Here is a 12,449-nt window from a genome sequence, read left to right as displayed (position 1 = left end):
TTCTTTATTGACCAATGTTTTGAGAAGTGTAGGCAAGTGTGAACTTCCTCAGTCTTGGCCCCATGCTGTTATAGTGATAACTTCCAAGAAGGCCAGCAAAAGTGAGCAGTACTGCTATGCCAAATATCACTTATTCATTTCACAGCAAACATAATGGACAGGGCACTCTTAGATCCTTTGGAGGTGTGGAGTGGACCTAGGATAATCACATCGTTTCAGATCTTCTACTTAAATTTTGTGTAGGTCTTGGAACCCTAGATCAGTGCCTTAACCTCTACCTGTTGATAAATACGTATACAGTGGCAAAGCAGGGCAATATATACTTGTCATTCATGGGCTTAAGTTCTGCTTTCAACTTAGTAAATTATTCAAAACTGTTGAACATTATGTCCATTACTAGGGTCTAAGGATAAGGTCATCTATTTTTTTAAGGCAGCCTCACAGTGAGGGGACAGTGAGCATAAGATACATCTCTAGAGGTAGAATCAGTAATTCATTTACAATTGCGAGGGGATTAAGGCAGAGCTATGAGCAGGCACATTTATATTTATTTGCTATATATTAAAAGGTTTGAAAAATATCTGGTGGATTTGAACCTTTATTTCTTATAAAAAAAACATCTGATACCTTTCCTTAAGCAAGCTACTTATATGCAATCCAGACCTGCTCTGCTATTTATTCAATCATTATCCTCAGCCCCTACATGTGTGGCAGTGCTTAATTTCATACCGTGTGTGATCAAATTGAGGAAAGCATTTCAGTACTGATGCTATAGAATTTGTCTGCATTTTTGTGACCTTTGCATATTGTACTAAACTGTTCTATCATGTTTATGTATTATTGGAGGTCATTTTAAAATTGTTTTAATTGAGCTCTTACGGATGCCTTTGCAGTTTTCCTTTTCTGAGAATTTTACGTGAATTATGCAATTTGCCCTAAATTTAATATTTGCACTTTGACACCATTGAAGGTAATCCTCAGAACGTTGTTAATCCGGTTTTTATGGATGTCACACAGATCTGAATTTTCTGGGATGAAATTTGGTATTGTGCTGCGTTTGTTTAATAATCTTTTATGATTCATTTTAGTCGAATAAAGAAAATGTGATGATGATGAGTGTGTGTTTTTGCTTTTGCTAATAAAATAGCTTAGGGTGTTAATATAGAATCTCTGAGGAACTGTTTATAACCTGAAAATCTTGGGTTTGAACCTCAGTTGGAGTTAGCTTGCTATTTCATCTATCTGAGGGGGTATAAGCAAGCCAGTTTGAATGACTGATGTTACGCAAAACAATTCAGCCAACTTCATCTACAACTCATATAGAACATTCTAAATGCACATCAATATCTCACTCAAACCCTACCCACTTTTTCAACACTCACAGATTAGCATTATATCACTATCTACTTCCAAACTCAAACAAACTAAGCAAAATGTTTAGACCAACCCAATTTAACACCCCCTTTCCTATGACCACCAATAGAAAAGAGTCCCCTCACCTATCATAACCACAAATAAATAGCAGTCTCCCTGTCCCTGCCCTACAATTGTACAGTGATCACTCATGTTACAATGACCAGCTACACAGTAATCACTCTCACTTGCCAGAACAAACAATAACAATAGAAACCTATAAGGCCTCAACCCAACATCCGTTAAAAGCTGACTCTTCTTGCTGCTTTCAGTGGCACAAAGCCAGTCAATCCTGTCTGAACATATATAACACCTTTATAACCACAACTGTCACGGGCCCAATCAGTTGATTCACTTTTATCCTGTTGCCACCACCAACGTGTGTCTTACACAATGCTGTCTCTCACACCCAACAACGGTACAATAGAACATGTACTTATATTCACAACTTGACTTGGTACACACAAGCACAACAGCACAACACTACTCAATCAATCAATCAATTATTTTATTCGATCAATTTAAAATACAGATCATAAAAAGAACAAGTACAAAAAAGAAAGCAATGATAGGACATGTTAGGCCCAAATTCCTTTACATAACAGACCTCTTGTGAAACGCTTACATTTTGCCCATATGTGCAAAACAGTACACAGACAATTCATGGTTTTTGTGCAATAAAAAAATCAAGTAGACATAAAAATTACATCCATAAAACCTTTAAAAACAATAAAATCAACCCATTTAAAAAAACATTCTCTGAAGATAAATAGTAACAGTATATGACAATCCTTGGGATCCTTGGGATTCAGCTCGATTACTTGGTAGTTATCTTACATAAGTCGTTAGGGCATATTAGCAAGAACCTCGCTAAAACTATCGCCGTTTTAGCGGCAGGAAACTGCTGCTTAAACGGCGATAATGGGCTTGCTAATATGCGTTATAGAATTCCAATAGAAGCCCAGGTTAGATGTGCAGGACATCTTACCTGGGCTTCTATTGGAATTCTATAACGCATATTAGCAAGCCCATTATCTCCGTTTTAGCGGTAGTTTCCTGCCGCTAAAACGTCAATAATTTTAAGGAGGTTCTTGCTAATATGCCCCTAAGATCCCAAGAACTTCCTCCTCCTTACGCAGGCCCAAAAGAAAGTGACTATCGAAAAACAAATAAAAGGGTCAGTAAGGTTCTTTAAAAAATATAAAGCTATCTGCACTTCCAAATTTGATGCCGTCTTAAAATCGGAAGGATACAATTATCTCGTTATTTCTTCTAAAGCCCACAAAAGAAAATTATATGTAGGCCAGACTGCGATGTGCTGTTATCGCAAGGGCACAGTGTCAATTCAGTATGCCTAAACCTCCTTCTTGGAAAATCCAACAACAGGGGGATTAAGTTCCATCGGAATCTCAGCAGAATGTATCTACGCTGTAATGATCCAATACTCTCTAAATAGGAGTACTTCCTCTAGGGTGGGGGGCGTCAGCTTGTATAAGAGGACTGTTTCTTTTGCACAATTACTTTCCTGTCGGTCATAGGCGGCCTTAGATAGGTAGATAGCATTTAGTTTCTGCTTCATGATCTTCTTACACGCACTTGGGTCCTTGAATAAATCCACTAGCCCGAGAGCGGTTAGAATTGACCTTACATACTGCAGCCACATGCTTTTATATACATTATCCAGTCTTAGACATTTTTTATGATGGTTTGTGTTATGTTTACCGTGCCCCTTCGCCAAAATTAAGTGCCATAACAAAATCGGCGCTAACCTAATGCTGTCTGACACATAGGTTAACCCCAATTTGGATTGAAAGAAGTAGTTTGAGCAGGAGTAGGGGAGGGAAACAAGTCCCTTGAAAAATCTGTTCTCGAGAATTTGAAGAGAAGTTATAGAAGCCATACCCCACACACCTGCCTCGTAAGTTTTAGTCAATAGTGTATTTGCCTGGTATATCTTTTTTATTGGGTCTACAGGTATTGTGTCCAAATTCCTTGTAAACGACATAATGACTGCCATACACCTCTCCATCACTAGTACCCTGTAGTTCACTATGCTTGCCCAGGTTTGGTTTTTGTCAAATAGCACCCCTAGGTATGGAAAGTTATCTACCACCTCTAATTTACATGATCCTGTGTGAAAGTGTGATGTTCTTTTATGGGTGATGGAAAATAAGGAAGGGCGAGGACACACCCTTGTCTGACTCCCCTAGTGATCTTAAACGGACGAGTACACTTTCCATGTTTGCCATAATGGACACAGACTATTGAGTGGGAGTACAATTGGTGAATGAAATTAAGTATTATTGGGTCAATCCCCATTAACTTCATATTATTCCATTCTGGAGTGGGTCACGCAGTCAAATGCTGCTGATATATCCATAAAAGCCAGCAGAGTCTGGCCACCCTTAACTCTAGTAAATGTATCTATGGTCAAGGTTAAATTTAGACACTGGTCTTTTGTACACCTACCTTTTTGGAAGCCATACTGCCCCTGCACCAGAATATTCTCCTCCTTTGCCCACTCTTCCATCCTGTGTAACAACAGATAGCCCATAAGCTTTGCAATAGTGTCCAGCAGGGAGATCGGTTGATAGTTCTGAGGGTTCTCTTTGTCACCTTTTTTGTGTTTTGTTACAATTACACTGGTCCTTCACAAAGCTAGGGACCAGCTTTATCTATCGCATTAAATGCATTAGTTAGTAAGGGGGACCACAAATCTTGGTGCTCTAAGAAGAAATCAATATGGACCACATCGGGGCCCGGAGCCTTCCCAGAGTTACAAGTGCCCAAGCCACTCCTTACTTCTGCTAGAGAGAATGTTAAATATTCCTTCGCGGGCAGGGGGATCATTCAGAGCAATATCATTTGAAACAAAAATCTGCTCAAAGTGGGCCACCCATGCTTCTTTGCCAACACGAGTGTCCAGAGTGGGGTTGCTGGGATTTTGAAGAATGGGGCATTTATAAACATCCAGAAATCTCTGCTATTTTTAGTACTAGCTGCTTGTTTGAGATTTTAACAGGCCACCTCCTTCAAGCACCTTTCTCTTGTCTTCCTAGCTGTTTTGTCAAGTCAAGTCAAGTCATAAAAATTTGTATAGCGCACTACATACCCAGAGGGTTTCAAGGCGCTTAGGAGGGGAGGAGGATTATTTGTCAAATATCCACGTTTTAAGCTGCTTTCTGAACGCTAGGTGGTTCTGGGTAAGGCGAAGGTAAGCGGGGAGTGAGTTCCATGTCTTAGCAGCCAGGTATGAAAAGGATCTGCCTCCCATGGTGGTCTTGTTAATGCGAGGTACCGTGGCGAGGGCTTGGCCGGAAGAACGTAGTTGGCGGGAGGGGGTGTAGAAGGACAGTCGAGAGTTGAGGCAATCAGGTCCGATGTCGTAGAGTGATTTGTGTGCGTGGGTAAGCAGACGGAAAGTGATCCTCTTATTGACGGGTAGCCAGTGGAGGTCTTTAAGGTGACCAGAGATGTGTTCGTTGCGTGGGATGTCTAATATGAGCCTGGCTGAGGCGTTTTGGATTCGTTGGAGTTTCTTCTGGAGTTTAGCGGTGGTGCCTGCGTAGAGGGTGTTTCCGTAGTCCAGTCGGCTCGTGACCAGAGCGTGGGTGACTGTTTTCCTTGTTTCGGAGGGGATCCAGCGAAATGTTTTTCTGAGCATGCGAAGAATGTTGAAGCAGGAAGAGGATACGGCGCTGACTTGTCTGTTCATTGAGAGTGAGGAGTCCAGGATGACGCCAAGGTTCCGTGCGTGGTCTGTCGGGATGGGTGCTTTTCCAAGGGCTTCCGGCCACCAAGAGTCGTCCCATGCAGAGGGGGATGTACCTAAGATGAGGACTTCTGTTTTGTCTGAGTTCAGTTTCAGACAGCTTTGTTTCATCCATTCAGCAACTTCTTTCATTCCTTCGTGTAGGTTAGTTTTGGCGGTGCTGGGGTCCTTGGTGAGAGAAAGGATCAGTTGGGTGTCGTCCGCGTAAGAGATGATGTTGAGGTTGTGTTGGCGTGCGATGGCCGCGAGGGGGCTCATGTATACGTTGAAGAGGGTGGGACTGAGTGAGGATCCTTGGGGTACGCCGCAAATGACTTCAGAGGCCTCGGACTTGAATGGAGGAAGGCGGACTTTCTGGGTTCTTCCGGTGAGGAACGAGGTGATCCATTCAAGTGCTTTTCCTTGAATTCCGATGTTATTGAGGCGTTGTAGAAGGGTGCTGTGGCAGACTGTATCGAATGCTGCCGAGAGGTCGAGGAGGATGAGGGCGACTGTGTCTCCATTGTCCAGTAGAGTTCGAATGTCGTCTGTTGCTGCGATGAGGGCGGTCTCAGTGCTGTGTTTTGCTCGGAAGCCAGATTGTGAGGGGTCGAGGGATTTGTTGGTTTCGAGGAAGGCGGCGAGCTGGTTGTTGACGGCTTTCTCGATGACTTTGGCCGGGAATGGAAGAAGCGAGATGGGGCGGTAATTTTTGAGTTCGGTGGGGTCCGCTGTTGGTTTTTTCAGAAGGGCGGTGAGTTCAGCGTGTTTCCAGTCTTCAGGAAAGGTAGCGGAGTTGAAGGAGCAGTTGATGACGTCTCGGAGGTGCGGTGCTATGACGGAGTCTGCTTTGTTGAAGATGTGGTGAGGGCATGGGTCTGTGGGGGATCCTGAGTGGATGGAGTTCATCAGGCGGATGGTGTCCTCAGTGGAGATTGGGTTCCAAGCGTTAAGGGTGTTCGCGGGGGAAGAGGGTCGGCAGATGGTAGGGTGGGTTGGTTTCCGGGTTGGTTGTCAAAGCTGTTGTGGATGTCTGCAATCTTGTTGTGGAAAAAAGAGGCTAGGGAGTCGCAGAGGGTTTGAGAGGGGGTGATGTCGTTGGAGTTGGCTGAGGGATTGGAAAATTCCTTGACGATGTTGAAAAGTTCCTTGCTGTTGTGGGCGTTGTTGTCAAGTCGATCCTTGAATGCTGTTTTCTTGGCTTTTCGGATTAGTTGGTGGTGAGTGCGGGTGGCGCTTTTGAAGGCGTCCTTGGTGCTGGTGGTTGGGTCTTTTTTCCAGGCCTTTTCGAGGGAGCGGCAGAGTTTCTTGGACTTCTTGAGATCGTCGTTGAACCATGAGGCCTTCTTGCTGCCAGGTTTGCTTTGACGTTTTTTCAGTGGAGCTAAGGTGTCGGCGGTGTTGGATAACCATAGGGTGAGGTTGGCGGCGGCTTCGTTGGCGTTAGAAGAGAGGGCTGGGGAGTTTCGAAGGAGCGATGCGGAGATTTGGTCCGTGGTGATTTTCTTCCAGTTTCTTTGCAGGATAGGTTGAGAGTGGTTGATGGGTTTCGGCTTGTTGTAGGTGAAGTGAACGCAGCTGTGGTCGGTCCATAGGAGATCCGTAGTGTGGCTGAAGGAGACATGATTGCTGGATGTGAAGATGGGGTCTAGTGTGTGACCTGCGATGTGGGTGGGGGAAGTGACTAGTTGTTTAAGTCCTAGGTTGGCGAGGTTGTCCAAGAGGGTGGTGGTGTTGCGGTCGTTGATCTTTTCAAGGTGAAAGTTGAGGTCTCCCAGAAGGATGTAGTCTTTGGAGGGGAGCGCGTGTGGAGTGACGAAGTCCGCGATGTCTTCACTGAATTTTGCGCGGGGTCCTGGTGGTCTGTAGAGGAGGGTGCCTCTGAGTGTGGTCTTGGGGTCGATGTGGATCTGGAAGTGAAGGTGTTCGGAGTTGGCGAGGTTGGCGTCAGAGCTGGTTGAGATGCGGATTGATTTCTTATGGACGATAGCGATTCCTCCTCCTGTGTGGCTGGTACGGTCTTTGCGGGTGATTTTGTAGTCTTCAGGGATGGCAATGGTAATGTCTGGTGCGGAGGAGGCATTCATCCATGTTTCCGTAAGGAAGGCGACGTCTGGAGAGAAGGTGTCTAGTAGGTTCCATAGGTCAATGGCGTGCCTGTGCACCGATCGAGTGTTGAGAAGGATGCATTGTAGGTGGTTGGGATCGGGATTCTGTGGTGTGGTCGTGGCGGAGATGTTGTCGGTGCCGCTGAATCTGCAGGAGTAGCAGGAGAAAGGTCCATGGGTGTGTCCAGGAGCGGCTTGGACGCAGGTGGGGGCGCGACCGGGGTCAAGGGCTAGGAGGGAGGTGGCATCATAGGTAATGCGGGGGGCTGGGGAGCGCGAGGGGCAGGGGGTCTGGCGCTGGGCGCGGTCCAGGCGCGGACGGGCGTAGACGGGCTTACCTTTGGCGCACCTTCGGCGTGTCCGTAGTGCGTGGACGCTGCGCGTGTGGACATTCGACATAAATGGAGAGTGGAGGGGGCGGAGCGTGGGAGGGGCAGTAGCTGGGAGGCGGTAGCGGGGAGGAGGGGCGGGTCAGGGAGCTGCTACAGACAAAATGGAGGGTCAAAGGGAAGGTGAGGTAGGGGCAGCAAATGGACCAGCGCTCCTTTCGTAAGGACTTTATCAGGACACTATCCCTGGGCTGTATTTTCAGGGCTTAATGAAGAGCTTTTAGGGATTTTGTACATCCACAGAGATTAGATGTGGAGTACCCCAAGGATCCTCCCTCAGCCCCAGGCTCTTTAATATCTACATTGGCCCTATGCAACCATCATCAGAAAACAAGGACTCAGAATTGCATCTATGCCGACGACACCCAGCTCATCCTCTCCCTCACCAAGGAACCTCACATCACCAGGCACAGCTTCCAGGAAGGAATGAAGGATGTCACATCCTGGATGAGCAGCAGCTGCCTGAACCTCAACTCAGAGAAAATGGAAGTCCTCATCCTCAGATCCACCCCCACTGCGTGGGACGATACATGCTGGCCCCTGCCCTTGGAAACCATCCCACCCCCACGGACCACTCCCTCGAGCAGGGTGGTCGCTCCCAGTGTCCCCTGGAGACATATGGTATCGTTTCTGCTGCCTTGCTTTTGAACTGCTGAATAACATTGCCTGCTGTCTGCCTGTGTGCGGCTTGGCTTGATTTAGACTCGAATTGTGAATTTTGCGCTGTTTTTCTCTTTGTTAGCGCGTTTACCTCTAGCGCTCGGCTGTGCTCCCCCCTCCGCCTCCATTTTGTTTATTATTGTTGCCCTCGTGAGACCGACCCGCCTCCCAGCTGAACCGCCCTCCCACTGACCGTAAACAGCGCTCCCCTACCTGCATACAGCGTGACTCGCTCCTCTCCCTCGAGCAGGGTGGTCGCTCCCAGTGTCCCCTGGAGACATATGGTATCGTTTCTGCTGCCTTGCTTTTGAACTGCTGAATAACATTGCCTGCTGTCTGCCTGTGTGCCGCTTGGCTTGATTTAGACTCGAATTGTGAATTTTGCGCTGTTTTTCACTTTGTTAGCGCGTTTACCTCTAGCGCTCGGCTGTGCTCCCCCCTCCGCCTCCATTTTGTTTATTATTGTTGCCCTCGTGAGCCCGACCCGCCTCCCAGCTGAACCGCCCTCGCCCCTCCCCTTCCACTATCCATATATGACAGGAGTTCCCGCGCGCAGCGTTCACGCGCAGCGACCGTGCCCAAACCGCGCCGAAGGTGCGCCAAAGGTAAGCCCGTCTACGCCCGTCCGCGCCTGGACCGCGCCCAGCGCCAGACCCCCTGGCCCCCGTCCCTCCCAGCCCCCCCACGTTACCTACGATGCCGCCACCCTCCTAGCCCTCAACCCCGGTCGCGCTCCCAACTGCGTCCAAGCCGCTCCTGGACACACCCATAGACCTTTCTCCTGCTACTCCTGCAAATTCAGCGGCACCGACCACATCTCTGCTACGACCACACCACAGATCCCCGACCCCAACCACCTACGATGCCTCCTTCTCAACACCCGATCGGTCCACAGGCACGCCATTGACCTATGGAATCTTCTAGACACCATCTCTCTGGACATCGCCTTCCTTACGGAAACATGGATGAATGCTTCCTCCGCCCCAGACATCACCATTGCCATCCCTGAAGACTATAAGATCACTCGCAAAGACCGAACCAACCACACAGGAGGAGGAATCGCTATCGTCCATAAGAAATCTATTCGCATCTCAACCAGCTCAGACGTCAATCTCGCCAACTCCGAACACCTTCACTTCCAGATCCACATCGACCCCAAGACCACACTCAGAGGCACCCTCCTCTACAGACCACCAGGACCCCGCGCAAAATTCAGTGAAGACATTACGGACTTTATCACCCCACACACGCTCCCCTCCAATGATTACATCCTTCTGGGAGACCTCAACTTTCATCTTGAAAAGACCAACGACCGCAACACCACCACCCTCTTGGACAACCTCGCCAACCTCGGACTTACACAACTAGTCACTTCCCCCACCCACATCGCTGGTCACACACTCGACCCCATCTTCACATCCAGCAATCATGTCTCCTTCAGCCACACTACGGATCTCCTCTGGACCGACCACAGCTGCGTTCACTTTACCTACAACAAGCCGAAACCCATCAACCACTCCCAACCCACCCTGCAAAGAAACTGGAACAAAATCACCACGGACCAAATCTCTGCATCGCTCCTTCGAAACTCCCCAGCCCTCTCTTCTAACGCCAACGAAGCCGCCGCCAACCTCACCCTATGGTTATCCAACACCGCCGACACTTTAGCTCCACTGAAAAAACGTCAAAGCAAACCTGGCAGCAAGAAAGCCTCATGGTTCAACGATGATCTCAAGAAGTCCAAGAAACTCTGCCGCTCCCTTGAAAAGGCCTGGAAAAAAGACCCAACCACCAGCACCAAGAATGCCTTCAAAAGCGCCACCCGCACTCACCACCAACTGATCCGAAAAGCCAAGAAAACAGCATTCAAGGATCGACTTGACAACAACGCCCACAACAGCAAAGAACTTTTCAACATCGTCAAGGAATTTTCCAATCCCTCGGCCAACTCCAACGACATCACCCCCTCTCAAACCCTCTGCGACTCCCTAGCCTCTTTTTTCCACAACAAGATTGCAGACATCCACAACAGCTTTGACAACCAACCCGGAAACCAACCCACCCTACCATCTGCTGACCATCTTCCCCCCATGAACACCCTTAACGCCTGGAACCCAATCTCCACTGAGGACACCATCCACCTGATGAATTCCATCCACTCAGGATCCCCCAGAGACCCTTGCCCTCACCACATCTTCAACAAAGCAGACTCCGTCATAGCACCGCACCTCTGAGACGTCATCAACTGCTCCTTCAACTCCGCTACCTTCCCAGAAGACTGGAAACACGCCAAACTCACCGCCCTTCTGAAAAAACCAACAGCGGACCCCACCGAACTCAAAAATTACCGCCCCATCTCGCTTCTTCCATTCCCGGCCAAAGTCATCGAGAAAGCAGTCAACAACCAGCTCGCCGCCTTCCTCGAAGCCAACAAATCCCTCGACCCCTCTCAATCTGGCTTCCGAGCAAAACACAGCACTGAGACCGCCCTCATCGCAGCAACAGACGACATTCGAACTCTACTGGACAATGGAGACACAGTCGCCCTCATCCTCCTCGACCTCTCTGCAGCATTCGATACAGTCTGCCACAGCACCCTTCTACAACGCCTCAACAACATCGGAATCCAAGGAAAAGCACTTGATTGGATCACCTCGTTCCTCACCGGAAGAACCCAGAGAGTCCGCCTTCCTCCTTTCAAGTCCGAGGCCTCTGAAGTCATCTGCGGCGTACCCCAAGGTTCCTCACTCAGTCCCACCCTCTTCAACATATACATGAGCCCCCTCGCGGCCATCGCACGCCAACACAACCTCAACATCATCTCTTACGCGGACGACACTCAACTAATCCTTTCTCTCACCAATGACCCCAGCACCGCCAAAACTAACCTACACGAAGGAATGAAAGAAGTTGCCGAATGGATGAAACAAAGCCGTCTGAAACTGAACTCAGACAAAACAGAAGTCCTCATCTTAGGTACATCCCCCTCTGCATGGGACGATTCCTGGTGGCCGGAAGCCCTCGGAAAAGCACCCATCCCGACAGACCACGCACGGAACCTCGGCGTCATCCTGGATTCTTCACTCTCAATGAACAGACAAGTCAGCGCCGTATCCTCTTCCTGCTTCAACATCCTTCGCAAGCTCAGAAAAACATTTCGCTGGATCCCCTCCGAAACAAGGAAGACAGTCACCCACGCTCTGGTCACGAGCCGACTGGACTACGGAAATACCCTCTACGCGGGCACTACCGCAAAACTCCAGAAGAAACTCCAACGAATCCAAAACGCCTCAGCCAGACTCATATTAGACATCCCACGCAATGAACACATCTCTGGTCACCTTAAAGACCTCCACTGGCTACCCGTCAATAAGAGGATCACTTTCCGGCTGCTTACCCACGCACACAAATCTCTCTACGACATCGGACCAGATTGCCTCAACTCTCGACTGTCCTTCTACACCCCATCCCGCCAACTACGCTCTTCCAGCCAAGCCCTCGCCACTGTACCTCGCATCAACAAGACCACCATGGGAGGCAGATCCTTCTCATACCTAGCTGCTAAAACATGGAACTCACTCCCCGCTTACCTTCGCCTCACCCAGAACCACCTAGCGTTCAGAAAGCAGCTTAAAACGTGGATATTTGACAAATAATCTTCCTCCCCTTCCTAAGCGCCTTGAAACCCTCCGGGTATGTAGTGCGCTATACAAATTTTATGACTTGACTTGACTTGACTTGCAACCTCAGCATCATACTCGACTCCTCTCTCACCATGAACCGACAGATCAACGCTGTATCCTATACATGCTTCAACATCCTCCGTTACTCCGCAAGACCTTCAAATGGATCCCCCTGAAGCCAGGAAGACCTTCTCCCACCCACTCATCACCAGCAGGCTGGACTATAGCAATGCTCTCTACACAGGAATCAACAAATCTCTCCTTCACAAACTCTCGACCGTCCAGAATACTGAAGCCAGACTCGTCTTCAGCATCCCACGAAACAACCACATCACTCAGCACCTTCTAGACCTCCATTGGCTCCCCGTCAAAAAGAGAGTGACCTTCAAGCTGCTCACACATGCCTACAAAGCCCTCCACAACACCGGACCCCAATACCTCAACT

Source organism: Lissotriton vulgaris, chromosome 9 (genome assembly GCF_964263255.1).
Source record: "Lissotriton vulgaris chromosome 9, aLisVul1.2, whole genome shotgun sequence".
Classification (NCBI taxonomy): Eukaryota; Metazoa; Chordata; class Amphibia; order Caudata; family Salamandridae; genus Lissotriton; species Lissotriton vulgaris.
This window is presented reverse-complemented; position numbering follows the sequence as displayed.